This window comes from Heteronotia binoei, chromosome 2 (genome assembly GCF_032191835.1).
Source record: "Heteronotia binoei isolate CCM8104 ecotype False Entrance Well chromosome 2, APGP_CSIRO_Hbin_v1, whole genome shotgun sequence".
Lineage (NCBI taxonomy): Eukaryota > Metazoa > Chordata > Lepidosauria > Squamata > Gekkonidae > Heteronotia > Heteronotia binoei.
Window position 1 is genome coordinate 187,198,462 of NC_083224.1, and position 16,937 is coordinate 187,215,398.

The 16,937-nt window shown below is 47.7% G+C and overlaps 1 protein-coding gene across 2 annotated transcripts in view; it reads left to right on the top strand.

Moving 5' to 3' along the window:
* Window positions 1-2,395: 2,395 nt before the first annotated feature.
* Window positions 2,396-16,937, top strand: part of KCNN1 (potassium calcium-activated channel subfamily N member 1) — a 151,186-nt gene continuing 136,644 nt past the window's right edge. For both annotated transcript variants that reach the window (XR_009555084.1, XM_060232677.1), the window contains exon 1: window positions 2,396-2,498. The gene's annotated coding sequence lies outside the window, so the exon portion shown is untranslated. The remainder of the gene's footprint in view (window positions 2,499-16,937) is intronic.

The following is a 16,937-nucleotide window of genomic DNA, read 5'->3' on the forward strand; positions in this document are numbered from 1 at the left end:
GGAGAGGCTCTCAACGTGATCTGTGGCAAAGATCCAGTGGGCCTCGTGTGACTGACTGATCAACCAGGATATTAAGGGAATGGTTCGCGAAGGGCAGAGAGAAGAGGAGGAAGCAGCTGCGGGAGCGAGACAGAGAAGACGAGGGGCAGAGAACACCCAAGTGGCCTCTCTACTTCTGGGGAGTCCGTTCTGTCTAGCGAGGAGCTCTGAGAAAGAGAAAGGATTTTACCAGCACTCTGTGTGTGTGTGTGTGTGTGTGTGTGTGTGTGTGTGTGTGTGTGTGTGAAGTACTCTCCAGTCACATCCAACTTATGGTGACCTTGTGAATTAATGGCCTCAGAACATCCTATTCTTGACAACCTTGGTCAGGTCTTGCAAACTGAGGGCCGTGGCATTTAAAGCTGCCTGCCTCCATTCCTTCCTTCCTTCCTTCCTTCCTTCCTTCCTTCCTTCCTTCCTTCCTTCCTTCCTTCCTTCCTTCCTTCCTTCCTTCCTTCCTTCCTTCCTTCCTTCCTTCCTTCCTTCCTCCTTCCTTCCTTCCTTCCTTCCTTCCTGCCTATCACTTCTCCAAGCCAAGCCATTTAAAGTTAACATTGCTTTCTTTCCACCCCTCCCTCCCTCTCCCTCCCCCATCTATCTTCCTCCCTCCCTCAAACATCTGATGTTCATGTCTTGCAGCTCTCAAATATCTGATGTTTATTCTATGCATCTCTTATGTTAAGCAAATTTGGCCCCCCTTGCCCTGGAGGAAAGGGCTTCTTGGGAGAGTGGATGCTGTAGTATTACGCCCTGCTGTGTGGTCCCTCCTGTCCCCAAACCCTGCCTTCTCTATAGGGTCGCCATATCCCTTCATCACCATGGAAGGGGGATTTGGGGGCATTCTGGGGATGGGTGGGGGTGTCACGCTACATGCTGACATCACCCCCCAGAAGTGACATCATCATGTGAGCATCATCAGGGGCCAAAACTCTGCTTTTGGGGCAAAACTCTATGGTAAAATCAGCAACAAAACATAAGAGTTTTGCCCCAAACCCACGATGTCACTGACACAATGACATCACTTCCACATGACATCAGTGCACGATGTTGCTGACATGATGACATCACTTCTACATGACACAATGACATCACTTCCACATGACATCAGTGCGCGATGTTGCCGACATGATGACATCACTTCCACATGGCATCAGCGCATTGGGGATGTGGCACGGGGACATTGCTCTTTGGGGCAGGGTTTCCCCCACCAACCATCAGGCCCACTGCAGGAAGGAGCGTGCGATAGCAGGGGATCCTCTGCCTGGACCTGGGGAACTTGTAAGCCTACCTCTCCATCCTCCACCCCTCTAGGAATTTCCCAACGCAGAGCTGGCAACCCTGACGCCAGAAGTTCTTTCCAAGCCCTCCAGATCCTCAAACTGGGGATCTCAAACCTTCTGCCTGCAAAGCTTGTTCTCTGCCCACAGCAGGGCCGCCCCTAGATCCTCTGGCACCCTAGGCAAGGCTAACTTCTGGCAACCCCCTCCCTCCTTGCACTGAGAACATCACCGAGTCACATGGGGGGCACCCAATAAGGCGCCCCCAGAAGGCCGGTGCCCTAGGCAATTGCTTCGTTCGCCTAATGGCAGAGCCGGCCCTGCCCCACATGGTGGGCCTGTCCTCCCCAAGCCGAGCCCAGCCCAACGTCACCTTCTGTGGCTCTCTGGTTTGTGGGGAGGGGGGGGCACCTCCCACGGTTTAATCCCTCTGGTCAAAGCAGTGGGGCATCTGACGTGGGACTTTCCTTCCTTGAAGGCTTGGCAGGGTTTGCGTGGGGAGCTTGTAAGCCTTCTGGGCAAGGGAGAACTGGGCCCTGTGCTGCTTCTCCTACAAGTTTGGTGTAGTGGCGGGTGGGGGCACAGAGAGAGAGAGAGAGAGACGCTTTCCCCAAACGTCCCCCCCCCCCGACTGCACACGCCTGCTGGGGATTCCGTTCGTCGTTGGCAACCCCATCCTTTATTTGCAAGCTGGTGATGCCCTTCCTCAAAGCCAGCATCGGGTTTCTCGGTGGGAAGGGTCACGGGGGAGAGGGGAAAACAGCCGTTTCCTTCCCAGCAGGTCCCCCCTCCTCCTTTCCTCCTCCAAGGTGGGTTCCCTCTCCACCGCCACCGCTTTCGTCGAAGGGATGCCCTTTTGCAGGAACTGCTTTACTCCAATTAAGATAAAGAGAGAGGAGGGGAGAGAGAGAAAGGGAGAGACGGGGAGAGAGAGAGAGAGCCAAGCTGGTTGTGTTGCAGGAAAAAGGCAGAGGAAAAACCAGGCAGGGCGGTGACGGGCATACCCAGCATAGCTGCATTGTCTGAGTATTTATAGACGGGCGCTTTTGACCGGGGGCCCCTGGGGGGGAGTGGAGAAAGGGGTGTGCTGCGCTTTGGGATCGGGAAATAGCAGGTGTGCGTCTGCTGGTTCTTTTCTTCCAAAAGAGATGGAGGAGATGGAGCCTGCCGTTCCCACCACAGGTAAGTCAATTGCCTTACCTGTGAGTGTCCTAACGACGGATGTGGGTATCTTGACTTTCTGAAAAAAAAGTCAAGATGTAGGGGGGGGGGGGAAGCAAAGTTCTGGCTGATGGCCCATGTGGGCTCACGTCGGCCCCCCCTGCTGGGTTTACCAACCTTCTTCTGTTTTAGTAGCCAAAGAGAGCGGCTGCGATTGAATTCTGCGTGTGCGTTTGGCAAGGGGGGCACAAATAACGGGCAATTGCGCTGATTTGCTTTCGGCATCTGAATTGTGGGCTGGCGGTTCATTTGGCTTTGTTGTCACTTTCTTTTTCCTGGGGTTGTTTTGCACAGCATTTTTTGGCGGGGCAAAGGGCTAATAGGGAAGGAGGGACAGGTCTTCGAAGGGGGCACAATCGGAATGAGAGAAGCTGGCTTCGAAAAGGAGGGGGCTGTAGCCAAGACCCAAAGCGCTCGCGCGAGGAATCCTGCCCAGCCTTTCTGCTCTCAGAGCATTTCTTCAGCGCTGAGACACCCTCCAGCTTCCTTTCTCTGCCTTCCCATAAGAACACGGACAGCAAGCCACGCATTGGTCAGTTTCCCAAAGGTTTTCTTCCTTGGGTCAAGCTTTTGTGTGTACAGTCCACAGGCTAATTTACAGATGGGATTTCGACTAGTTTTTGGGACATTGGTCTGCATTCAGAACAGCCGTGTTCTGAGATGGGTTGAGCAGCATCCGTTTTAGCTGTGATATCTCAGCAGAACCTCCCAGTACAGCAGCAGTCTACCTTTTGTGTGCAAGATAGGGACTGCTTTTACAGCCTTCTTGCAGGCTTCTGGTTTGCATCTGGCAACTGCTGGGGCACAGACAGACGATTGACTATAGGCACCTTTGTTCTAGTACGGGCAGGGCTTTTTTTGAGCAGGAATACAATTCCAGCTGGCTTGGTGTCAGGGGTGTGTGGCCTAATAGGCCAATGAATCCCTGCTGGGCTTTTCCTACAAAACAGCCCTGTGGGAAACAATGGTGACATCAGGGGTGCGGCCTAATATGCAAATAGATCCCTGCTGGGCTTTTTCTACAAAAAAAGCTCTGAGTACAGGAGAGAGGCGTCTACTGGCAGCTCTCGGCGACGATAACTGAATGGAACCGCCATGTTCAGAAGTAGTGTAGCTCTGATTACCAGAGGCTAAAGGGGGTGGGCCGCTGTTTTTTTCTCCCCCATTTGTGGGCTTCTCTTCAGGGCGTCGGGCCAAACACAAATGGCAATCTGATGTTACAGTTCTTCGTAGGGGTAGAATTCTAGCAGGAGCTTCTTTGCATATTAGGCCACGTGCCCCTGATGTAGCCAATCCTCCAAGAGCTTACAGGGCTCTTTGTACAGGGCCTACTGGAAGCTCCAGGAGGATTGGCTACATCAGGGTTGTGTGGCCTAATATGCAAAGGAGGTCCTGCTAGAATTCCTTACAGGGCTCTTTGTACAGGGCCTACTGGAAGCTCCAGGAGGATTGGCTACATCAGGGTTGTGTGGCCTAATATGCAAAGGAGGTCCTGCTAGAATTCCTTACAGGGCTCTTTGTACAGGGCCTACTGGAAGCTCCAGGAGGATTGGCTACATCAGGGTTGTGTGGCCTAATATGCAAAGGAGGTCCTGCTAGAATTCCTTACAGGGCTCTTTGTACAGGGCCTACTGGAAGCTCCAGGAGGATTGGCTACATCAGGGGTGTGTGGCCTAATATGCAAAGGAGGTCCTGCTAGAATTCCTTACAGGGCTGTTTGTACAGGGCCTACTGGAAGCTCCAGGAGGATTGGCTACATCAGGGGTGTGTGGCCTAATATGCAAAGAAGCTCCTTCTAGAATTCCACCCCTGGTTCTTCTGTTCCAAATTAAAGTGGGTTGTCCCCCATCATATGGCCCATGACTGGCAAACGGAACCTCCACGTACAGGGTCATGCCTACCTTGGAGTTTACACTGCTTTGGAAGGGGGGATTGCCTAGCTTGCGGCTGACTCCCCTTGGAACTAAACTGCGAGTCCAGATGTAGAATTTATAAACTCAACACATAGTTAACTTGCGGAACTACCTTCCACAAGATGTAGGGCCAGCTTCTTATAAAAGGGGCTAGACAGATTTGGACTGGAAGAGAGGACTTCTCTGTGGCTATCGGGCAGGATCGCTAAACAGAATTTCTGTGTTCAGAGGCCGACAACCCCTGAATACCCACAACTGGTAACAATTAAAAGGAGAAGCTCCATTCCCTGCTGAGAGCCTTGTTGGGGGTGTCTGGTGTGTGGGGAAACAGGATGCGTGGCTAGATAGGCAGCGGATCCGATACTGCAGTGCCGTTTTTGCCTTCTTAACACAAATTAGTTATGCTCAAACTGTTAAGAGATCCCCAGTCAATATTCTGGCTTGGTGAACTTATAATATGCAATTATTTTAATCAAATACATCGGCTGCGTGAGCTTTGGGATTCCTTTCACAGTCCTGTATGAGACAAAATTATGGCAATCTTGGCTTCTCTTTGCAGCACAATGTGTGTGTGTGTGTGTGTGTGAGAGAGAGAGAGAGAGAGAGAATATTTCTCTTTTCACGCAGTGGCTCTAATCTCCTTCAAATCAGGCAACGCCCAAGAGGCCTGCAAATTCGGGACATGTTTGCATAAAACTTTTTTGGGGAAAGGTAGAGCTCTCAAATAAAACTTTGTCCCTGCCGACTCCTGCCTCACTGTGCCCCAGATTTACCCACACATCTCGCCTCGGCTATAGGAAGGGTCTGGAAAGATGACACTGCAATGAGTCTCTGGTATTTAAGAGTGGAGAAATTGGATCCCGGGGCTGGTGAAATGGAAGGAGGAGGCTTTTGGGAGAGAGGTGTTGTCAACAACACGGGAGCACCTCTAACAGCTCCATTTTCTGATCCCACCTAGGAACGTTGATGCACCAGGGAGGGTTGCCATCCTCCAGGTGGGAGCTGGAGATCTCCTGGGATCATGACTAATCAGAGATCGGTTCTCCTGGAGAAAATGGCTGCTTTAGAAGGTGGACTCTAGGGCATTCTACCCCACTGAAGTCCCTCCCCTCCTCAGGTTCTGCCCCCAATATCTTCAGGTATTTCTCATTTCAGAGTTGGCGACCCTATATGCCAGTGAGGATTTAGGGTCTATTTTGGGACTCATAGTTAAGTTTACCAGTTCTAGGTTGGGAAATACCTAGAGATTGTGGGGGCGGAGCCTAGGGAGGGAGCTTAGCAACGGACCATGTCATGAGGTCCACTTTCCAAAGCAGCCATTTTCTCCAGGGGAACTGTTGTCTGGAGATCACTAGCCTGAAGTTCACCAACCCTTCATGTAAATCCTGGCTCCAGGGCTGGGCTGGTAAAAGGCAAGACTGCCAGGATGAGATCCATCATGGGAACTGCACCCTGATTCATTCCATGGCTGACACCATCGGTCAGAGGAAAAAACACTCTGCACAGGCCCAGATATGTTCCATTCGTCATCCAGCTTGAAAAAAGTCCTGTTCAAGAAAGGTGAAATTTCTTGTGTGTGTGTGTGTGTGTGTGTGTGTAAGCAGGAAGTTGTGGCAACTTCTGGCAACCCCTACTTGGGGCATGGAGGATGTTCAGAGAAGTAGCTTGGTACAACCTACCTCTGCCTCCTAGTCATGGTATTCCAAGAAGGTCTCCCATCCAAGTACTTGCCAGGGTTGGTCCTGCTTCGTTTCCTAGATCTGAGAAGATCGGGCTTGCCAGGACTATCAAGGTCCGGGCAAAAAAAAGGTGAAATTTCTGTTGTTAAAATCCCATTAAATGGATGGGGGTATTGGGTTCAGGATGTGCAAAAGAAAGCCCTTCGAATCATTCATTATAAAATCGTGGAACTCACTGATGCTTGACGGTGGTGACAGCCAGTAGCTTAGCTTGAAGGAGTGAGGTATGAAAAAAAATTAATGAAGAAAGAAAGATTGACCAGTGGCTGGCTGGAATCCCCATATACATAGGCAGTCTATGTCTCAAAAATTGATCAGTGGCTTAATGGTGGGAGAAGACTGGTGCCTTTCATGCTCTCTGGAACCAGGGTGCCAAACAAGAGCAAGATTTTTATTTTTAGAATAAGTTTAGACAAATTCATGAGATCTAGTAATGGCTATTGTATACGATAGCTAAATAAGATCTCCGTGCTGAGAGGCAGTTTATTTTAGGGCTAGGGATAAGGCCCATTGTGGGGGGAAGTACAACGGGCTCTAGAAAGAGGCTCTGGACAAGCCCCACCCCACCCCATTGTCTTAGGATACCCTGGAATGGGCCAGGAATCAGGGTTCTGGTTTGGAGGAACTTTTGATCTTTTCTTATGTCTTCAACTGAGCAAGTTGGCAGGGAATGGGGGGATGTGAATTTCTTTTTTGAACTTTATTAAATCTTGAAATGTTGAATATTACAGATAACAGTGTTATATTTACAATGTACATATTAAAAATGAGATTTCTAATGAATAAAGGGGCAGTATAAAATAACAGCAAGTAAGGTGAATATTCTAAACAAAAAAATTACCTGCTTGTTTCTGAGAACTCCTAATGGCCACAGGTGTGATAAAAATTTAAGTTAAAATAAAACCAGGGAAATGGAAAGTGAATATGGAAAGAGGGACCACAATTTCAGTCTTAGAAATACATTAAATTTCAATGAAGAAGAGGAGATTGGATTTATACTGCACCCCTCATTCAGAGCCTCAGAGCAGCTTACAATCTCCTTTCCATTCCCCCTCCCCACAATAGATACCCTCTGAGGCAGGTGGGGCTGAGAGAGCTCTGAGAGAACTGCTCTCAAGAGATCAGCTCTGAGAGAACTAACTGACCCAAGGTCACCCAGCAGCTGCATGTGGAGGAGTGGGGGATCAAACTTGGTTCTCCCGGATTAGAGTCTGCCTCTCTTCAACACTACACTATACTGGCACTAATCAAATCAGTTCAAATATAACAAAATGCACAATCGTGGGTGCATCTGTGTTGAAAGTTTCCTCTTTGTTGGCATTTATAAGTTCTAACGTTTTACTAATCGGGCTACCTGATTTTGGCCACCTCCGACACTCCAAATGCCTCACTTCTAAAACAAAGTTGTCCTGGGTAACTTCAAAAAGGAAGTCTTGGATGATGGACTTCTTTTCACTGGACAAACAGTAGCTGCAAATTTCCTGTACCGTTCAGGACCATGGACTAGGTGAACTTGAGGTGCCTTCCTCTGTTCCGTGTCCCTATGATTCAGCAGTCTGCTATCTCGCTTGACGTCTCTAGAAAGTAGATCTTTAAAAAACACACACACACACACATTTTGAATAACTTGCAAAGGAAAATTTTTTATTTAAAAAAACATGTTTGTCCAGAAAAGCAATTTCTTTCTGGCGCCGTGCTTGTGTTTCCAAAACGATTGCGTCTCAACAGAGCAATCGTTGCGCACCTCTCCCTCTTTGCTCTTTGGAGTGGTTTATTAATAGCACGTCCCTTTTGTTTTGGAAATGAATGGCTGGCAGATGGTCCAGACCTGAAGAACAGGCTTGGATCTGGAGGGCTCTCAAGCTGATGGAAAGCTGGCAACGGCGCAGGGAGAAAGAACCTGCCAGCCAGGTGGGGCCGGGACGGGATATCCTGCGAGGTTTTCCTGTGTTCGCAATTTGCAAAGGACCCAAAGGCTCTGGACTTGCCAGACCAAACCATGTTGACCCGTAAAGCTTGCTGGGTTTGGAAAGTTCTAAAGGGGTCAAGTTTGCAAAGCGCCCTCTTTTGTGGCTGCAGCCATGGCTATTTGCTTATTGCAGGAGTCTTCTGAAAGTCACCTTGTCCAGATTTCAACCTGGAGTCCCCAAAGATCTGGTCTTATTTCAAAAGTGGCACCTATGTTTTAAGAACCCCCTCTTTTCCTTTTTGCAAATGCCCAGTTAAGTGCATGCACAACTTGTCACTCTGTGTGATTTCCACACGACTGACGAGCGCTGCTGTGTTCATAATGACACTGCAAAAAAAGAAAAGAAAGCAAACTTGGTGTGATAATAGGGCCCTACATACAAAATACCTTTTTGAACATGTGTCCAGTCCTAGAAGGCCACACAAGAAGATGCTTGAAGCATGGCCTTGGCCTGGGTAGTCCAGGCAAGCCCGATCTCATCAGATTTTGGAAGCTAAGCAGGGTTGACTCTGGCAAGTACTAGGATGGAAGAACTCCTTGGAATACCAGCAGTCAGGAGGGCAAGGGCAGGCTTGATTCAGCCACCTCCCTGAATATCCTCCAGGCCTCCAGTAGGGGTCAGCCACCAGAGGTCACAGAGGCCTCTTTGTGGAAGCAATTGGCAGTTGGTCGAAAGTGTTGTCCAGTCACAACAGATTTACAGCGTCTCTATAGAATTTTCAAGACAAGTCTAAGACGAGTCAGCCACTTCTGGCAGAAATGGCTCAGATGCAGTAGAAGAAGGTGTTTGGCTCTAGAACAGAGCTGCTGGGAAGGTGAGTGAGATTTGATTTGCTTTTCTAAAACTGCTGGGGAGCATTACCTAGGGTTGCTGTGGGAGGTAGCTGTGGGAGTGCTTGGTGCCTGCTGGAGAGGGGTTTCTGATTGCTTTTGTGTACCTGTTGCTGAGTGAGGAGAGCTTGTTTGCCTGGGGGTAATTGCTGGCCCTACCCTCTGCTGTTGCTCTGGCTGTTGAGTTAGAGGTGGGTGGGGGCTTAAGCCTTTAATTTGCAAGGCTCATCCTTGCCAGAGGTGCAGCCTTTGGCACGAGCTGAAGGGCAAGAGCCAAAGGGCTCTTGGCCTTGGGGTTCTGTAGAAAGGTGGGTAGTTACCCACAATTAGTTTCAAGTGGCAGTTGGTAGTGGGATTTAAAGAGAAGTCAAAATAAAGAAAATTTTGAAATGGATTGCAGCAGTATGGCTGGTGAGGGAGCAGAGGCAGTGACGTGTAAAGACTGTGGGATGTTTGTATTTCTACCTGAAAGTAGCATGAATTACACTTGCAGCAAGTGTAAGTTAGTGGCCCTGCTGGAGGAGAAGATACAGGGACTGGAGGCATGATTGTCCACACTGCAGTGTATAAAGGAAGGTGAGGATTTTCTTGACAAAACGCATGAGGAGCTCTTGAAAGGACAAGAGGAGGGAGAGGAAATGGTATCTCAGCGATTAGAAGAGAACCCAACACAGGAGGAGGGTTCGTGGAAAAATGTAACCCGAAGGAGAAAGAAAATCAGGAGATGTTCTGAGTCCCTGCTACTCAGCAATAGGTTCCAGGATCTCCCCGCAGTAACTGATTCTGAACCATTGGAACAAGGGCTACTTCCCCAGCCTCCACGAAGCTTGAAGAAAGTTTCTCAGGATCCTGTGGATAAGAAGCCTGGAGCTTCTGATCCCCAGTATAGGAAGAGGAAGGTGGTGGTGATTGGAGACTCCTTGCTCAGAAGGGTGGAGCCCAAAGTGTGCCGACTGGACTTGTCATCCCAAGAGGTCTGCTGTCTGCCAGGTGAATGCATCCAGCACGTGACAGAAAAGATTGGAAGACTTATCAAGCCCACAGATTACTATCCTTTCTTCCCGATCCACGTGGGAACGAATGATACTGCCCGTCATAGCCCTGAATGTATTAGAAAAGACTATGTGGCTCAGGGTCAGAAGGTGAAGGAGCTGGGCACACAGGTTGTGTTCTTGTCAGTGCTTCCTGTTGAAGGCCATGGCTTAGGACAAAAAAGAAGAATACTTCAAATAAATGACTGGCTACGTCAATGGTGTCGTCAGGAAAGATTCGGATTTCTGGACCATGGCTTACACTTTCGAGATGGTACTCTTCTATCGGGAGATGGTTTGCACCTTACAGCGGTAGGAAAAAGGGTGTTTGGTAACAGCCTTGCTAACCTAATAAGGAGGGTTTTAAACTAAATTGTATGGGGGAGTGAGACAATAATTCAAAGCCTCGTATGATGCCAGAAACTGGGGAAAAGAACATTAAAGATTTGCAAAGAGTGGCACATACGCTAGATAATGTTAACTTGCAGGCTTGTACGGAAACTAAACCCTCTGGATGCATAAAACGTGGATTCCAATGTCTCTACACTAATGCACAGAGTATGGGAAACAAACAGGAGGAAGTGGAAGTCCTAACAAAGGAAGGGGACTATGACATAATAGGCATTACTGAAACTTAGTGGGATGACACTCACAACTGGAATATTAGGATTCAGGGGTACAACTTATTTAAAAGGGACAGTCAAATGAGAAAGGGCAGAGGCGTAGCAGTATATGTGAAGGAGGTATATACTGGTGAGGAAATATGTGAATCTGAGCATGGCAGCTCAGTTGAGAGTCTCTGGGTAAAAATAAAAGGAGTAAGAAATAACAGTGATATTATTGTGGGGGTCTGCTATAGACCACCAAGTCAGGCAGAGGACTTGGATGAGATGCTTCTACAGCAGATTGCAAAGTTCTCCAAGAGAAGGGATACAGTGATCATGGGAGATTTCAATTACCCAGGCATCTGTTGGAAGCCCAACTCTGCTAAAAATGAAAAGTCAAATAGATTCCTGACTTGTCTTGCTGACAACTTCCTTTTCCAGAAAGTGAAGAAGGAAACAAGGGGATCTGCTATCTTGGATTTGATTCTCACCAACAAGGAAGAATTGGTTGAAGAAGTGGAAATAGTGGGCACCCTGGGCAGTAGTGACCATGTGATTTTGGAATTTACAGTCTTAGGGAAGGGGAAAGCTATGTGTAGTCAGACTTATAGATTGAACTTCAGAAAGGCAAACTTTGATAAACTTAGAACTATACTGGGTAAAATCCCATGGTCAGAAATACTTAGGAGGAAGGGGGTTCAGGAGGGGTGGGAGTTTCTTAAAACGAAATACTGAAAGCGCAATCGCAGACGATTACTATGAAAAGGAAAAATGGAAAATGCCTAAAGATGTTGAAGTGGCTCCATAAACAGCTCTCTAAAGACTTGAGAAATAAAAAAGACTCCTTTAGGAATTGGAAGAGGGCCTTATAACCAAGGATAAATATAAACAAATCACCAGTGCTTGTAGAGAAAAAGTTAGGAAAGCTAAAGCTCAGTATGAGCTTAGGCTGGCCAAAGATGCTAAAAACAACAAAAAAGGGTTCTTTTCTTATGTTCAGAGTAAGAAAAAGAGCAAGGACATGGTGGGCTCTTTGCGAGGGCAAAGAAGTGAAATTGTAACAGGTAATGAAGAGAGGGCGGAACTGCTCAATTCCTACTTTTCCTCAGTCTTCTCTTCTGAGGGGAACGGTGCTCAACATGGCAAAAACAGAACATATAAGGAGGGTATGAAGTTCCAACCTAGGATCAGCATAGGGGTAGTACATAAACACCTAGTTTCTTTAAATGAAACTAAGACTGTTTTCGCACAAAGCTTACCACGCGGTCACGTTCCTGTTCTCTCCACAGCGTCTGTCGGATTTCCCATTATCTGCACCTGAGTTGCAGGAAGTGCTGCGGCTTTTGCACAGCAAACGTAAACTGGGTTTTAGCGGTTTACGTTTGCTACGCAAAAGCCGCAGCACTTCCTGTAACTTCGGCGCAGATAATGGGAAATCCGATGGACGGTGCGGAGAGAACAGGAATGTGACCCCGTGGTAAGCTGTGTGCGAAAAGGGTCTAAGTCCTCAGGGCCAGATGAATTGCATCCAAGGGTTCTAAAAGAGCTTGCGGATGTAATTTGTGAGCCTCTGGCTTTTATTTTTGAGAATTCCTGGAGAACAGGAGAGGTGACGGAAGATTGGAGGCGGGCGAATGTTGTCGCCATCTTCCAGAAGGGGAAAAAAGACAATCCTGGTAACTACCAACCCGACAGTTTGATGTCTATACCTGGAAAAGTTTTAGAACAAATCATCAAACAGTCGGTCCTAGAACGTTTAGAAAGAATGGATGTGATTACTAAGAGCAAGCATGGTTTTCTCAAGAACAAGTCATGTCAGACTAACCTGATCTCTTTTTTTGAGAAAGTGACTACCTTGCTGGATCAGGGGAATGCTTAGACATTATTTATCTTGATTTCAGTAAGGCTTTTGATAAGGTTCCCCATACTATCCTTGTTGACAAGTTGGTAAAATCTGGTTTGGATCCTGTTACCGTTAGATGGATCTATCACTGATTGACAGATCGCACCCAAAGAGTGCTTGTGAATGGTTCCTCATCCTCTTGGAGAGGAGTGACAAGTGGAGTGCCTCAAGGATCTGTCCTGGGACCTGTTTTGTTCAACATCTTTAGCAATGATTTGGATGAAGGAATAGAGGGAATGCTTATTAAATTTGCAGATGATACAAAATTGGGAGGGGTTGCAAACACAAAAGAAGACAGAAACAGGATACAAGATGACCTTGACAGGCTGAAAACTGGGCTAAAATCAATAAAGGAATTTTGACGGGGATAAATGTAAAGTTCTGCATTTAGGTAGGAAAAAACCAATGCATGGTAATAAGATGGGGGAGACTTGTCTTAGCAGTAGTATGTGCGAAAAAGATCTAGGGGTCTTAGTGGATCATACGCTGAACATGAGTCAACAGGGTGATGCGGTGGCTAAAAAGGCAAATGCAATTTTGGGCTGTATCAACAGAAGTATAGCGTCCAGATCACAAGATGTGATGGTATCGCTTTACTCTGTTCTGGTAAGACCTCACCTGGAGTATTGTGCTCAGTTTTGGGCACCACATTTTAAGAAGGATATATACAAGCTGGAACGGGTCCAGAGGAGGGTAACGAAGATGGTGAGTGGTCTGGAGACCAAGTCTTATGAGGAAAGGTTGAAAGAGCTGGGGATGTTTAGCCTGGAGAGGAGGCGACTGAGAGGTGATATGATCGCCATCTTCAAGTACTTGAAGGGCTGTCATCTAGAGGATGGTGTGGAATTGTTTTCTGTGGCCACGGAAGGTAGGACCAGAACCAGTGGGTTGAAATTATATCAAAAGAGTTTCCAGCTCAACATTAGGAAGAACTTCCTTACCGTTAAAGTGATTCCCCAGTGGAACAGGCTTCCTTGGGAGGTGGTGGGTTCTCCTTCCTTGGAGGTTTTTAAACGGAGGGTAGATGGCCATCTGAGAGCAATGAGGATCCTGTGAATTTAGGGGGAGGTGTTTGTGAGTTTCCTGCATTGTGCAGGGGGTTGGACTAGATGTCCATAGAGGCACCTTCCAACTATGATTCTATGTTTCTATGATTTTGTGACTTCCAGATCCACACACACACACACACACATGCCAAAAAAGAGAGAGAAGATGTTTGATGTGCTTAGACATACAGTCACACTGATATTTTCCTTTTTTGCAATGTTTTATCAGTGCATCTGTCCTTACTGGGGAAATTCACACACAGAAGGAAAAGCAACAATGTCAGGGGAATGGAAAGATATGACAGTGCATGCACGAGGCTCTGCACATTTGGAATTTCCCCTCTGAAAAATGAAAGAATAGTGTAAATTATTACGTCAAGCATCTTCTTGTGCCCTTGATGCACGCATACCCTTCTGCACATCGATAAAACACCACACAAAAGCACTTTTGGATATAGGCCGGGCTCTTTTGTAGCAGGAACTCCTTTGCCTATCAGGCCACACGCCCCTGATGTAGCCAATCCTCCAAGAGCTTCCAGGGCTCTTAGTACAGGGCCTACTGTAAGCTCCAGAAGGATTGGCTACAGCAGGGAGGTGTGGCCTAATATGTATAGGAGGTTCTGCTTGAAAAAAAAAAAGCTCTGGATATATGATTGTGTTAGGATTGCCATCTCTGAGTTGGGAAATCTCTCAAGATTTTTTGGGAGGAGGGGAGGGATCCCAGCGGAGTATAAAGCCATCGAGTCTACTCTCCAAAGCAGCTGTTTTCTCCAGGGGAACTGATCTCTGTTTTCTGGAGATCAGTTGTAATAGCAGGAGGTCTCCAGGCACTACCTGGAGACTGGCAATCCTAAAGCAAGATTGCTTACTTTATCAATGCATATGCTCTCAGTGCTAAGGTGGGGGGAGGGGACTCATTGGAAGATGTGGCATGTTGCACATGGGGCAATTCTGGAACTAATTTTAGAAACACTTGCAGTTAAATTGGAGCTGAGAGAAAATCCAGAACTGGACAAGGATGGAGCGGGGGGAAGGGGGGGCAGAGGTAGTTATCAATTTCCTGCATTGTGCAGGGGGTTGCACTAGATGGCCCAGGAGGTCCCTTCCGACTCTATGATTTGATGATCGAAGAAAAGGAGGAAATTGCTCATCCCAGTCTGAAGCTTGACAATGGCAGATTTCAGCGACTGATGTATAGATTTCAAAGGCTTCCTCTGAAATGGGATTTTAAAAAGGAGCATGGTTTAACAGGTGTTAGAAGTAAGGGCCCTCTCTGGGGATTAGAGACAGGTGGTGTGTCTTCTGTTGGAAGTTAATTTGAAAAGCTGAACTGTTTTTTTTTTTAGTGCACACAAGATGATTGTGTTTTATTAGCAAGTGGCAACAGGCTGGATCTGAAATAAAAAGTAAATCAAGAGGGGGTGATCAAATGCTCTAACTGAGGAATGCCCAGAGCCTCCAAGGTCTCAAACAGTAGCTCGAGGGTGCGCTGGTACAATTCTCTTTCCGTCTCTTTCAGTCAAACCTCCATGTTAAGACTAGAGCCAGGCTATCTCTGAATATGGTTTGCTGGAGGACCAGGGAAATTCTTCTACTTTCTGCCTCGCTTGTATAGGCCTGTTCAGGGTAGGGTTGCCAATCCCCAGGTGGAAGCAGGGGATCCCCCGGGGTGGAGGCCCTCCCCCCGCTTCAGGGTCGTCAGAAAGCGGGGGGAGGGGAGGGGAGGGAAATGTCTGCTGGGAACTCTGTTATTCCCTATGGAGATTTATTCCCATAGAAAATCATGAAGAATTGATCCGCGGGTATCTGGGGCTCTGGGGGGTGCCCCTGTTTTTTGAGGTAGAGGCACCAAATTTTCAGTATAGCATCTAGTGCCTCTCCCCAAAATATCCCCCAACTTTCAAAACGATTGGACCAGGGGGTCCAATTCTATGAGCCCCAAAAGAAGGTGCCCCTATCCTTCATTACTTCCTATGGAAGGAAGGCATTGAAAAGGTGTGCCGTCCCTTTAAATGTGAGGGCCAGAACTCCCTTTGGAGTTCAATTATGCTTGTCACAGCCTTGATCTTGGCTCCACCCCCAAAGTCCCCTGGCTCCACACCCAAAGTCCCCAGATATTTCTTAAATTGGACTTGGCAACCCTAGTTCAGGGATTGTTCTGTAGGGGAAATGGTGCAGGAGCTCAGTAGCGTATCTCATTTGCATATGCCCCAGGATCTGTGTGCAGCAGGGAGAGAACTCCCCACTGCATGCAGACCCTGGCTGAAGGTTCAGGAGCTGCGTTCCTGGGAGCTCCTGCTGGATTCAAGCCCTGGGCCTGTCAATGGCTAAATCATCTAAATCAAGGCTTTTTTTGAGCAGGACCACAGTGCTGGCTGGCTTGGTGTCAGGGGGTGTGGCCTAATATGCCAATGAGTTCCTGCTGGACTTTTTTCCTGCAAAAAAGCCCTGTGTGAAACAATGGTGATGTCAGAGGGTGTGGTCTGATATGAAAATGAGTTCCGGCTGGGCCTTTTCTACAAAAAAGCCCTGAAATAAATAATACAGGATAGCCAAATGAAACCTCCACCTGTAGAAGCAGTCCACCTTTGAATTTCCAGTTACAGGGAGTCAAATAACAGGGCTGTCGCCTTCAAGCACCTGGCTGATGCTTTTCAGAAACAATATGCAAGGCTAGACAGATAATGTGCATTGTTAGGCTTTTTCAGTTGTGCAAATTGATAGTGGGTGAGGCTGCCTTTGCAGAGGAGTTGTTGTCGCAGTGTAAACAAGGCGCCGCCTACTGAACACCACAACAAGGTTGTGTTATGAAGATGGCGATTTGTTAATGGTGGACAGATCTGCACTGGGAAATACCTGGAGACTTTGGGGGTGGATCCAAGAGAGGGTGGGGTTTGGGAGAGGGGAAGGGCCTCAGCAAAGTACACTGCCATAGAGCCCACCTTTCCAAGCAGCCATTTTCTCCAGAGTTGTACGTAGAGACTGTGAAGAGTGTGTGTTGATCTGTGTATTTGAGATGTACTCTGTGGCTCTGTTAGGAATGATTGTGAATGTATGAGAGACTGAGCAGACGAAGGACATCAAAACCTTCTTGCAGTTCCAGAAAGGACAGGTTCTCTTTCTCTCCCCTTTTATTTTGGGCTTTGGTTGCATCATCCTAAAGTGCATGACTCCCTGGGTGTCCTTCCATATTAGAAAACCATCTCGAAATGGATGGATGGCCAGAAAGAGGCACCTTATATTCCTTGTCCCACTCCGCTGGATGAGTTCAAAGGTCCAGCTGGCCCACTCTCCTGTTTCCAACGGTGGTCAGCCCTACCCTGTAGCTTGCTCTTCCAGTACCTAACATTCAGAGATGCGGTG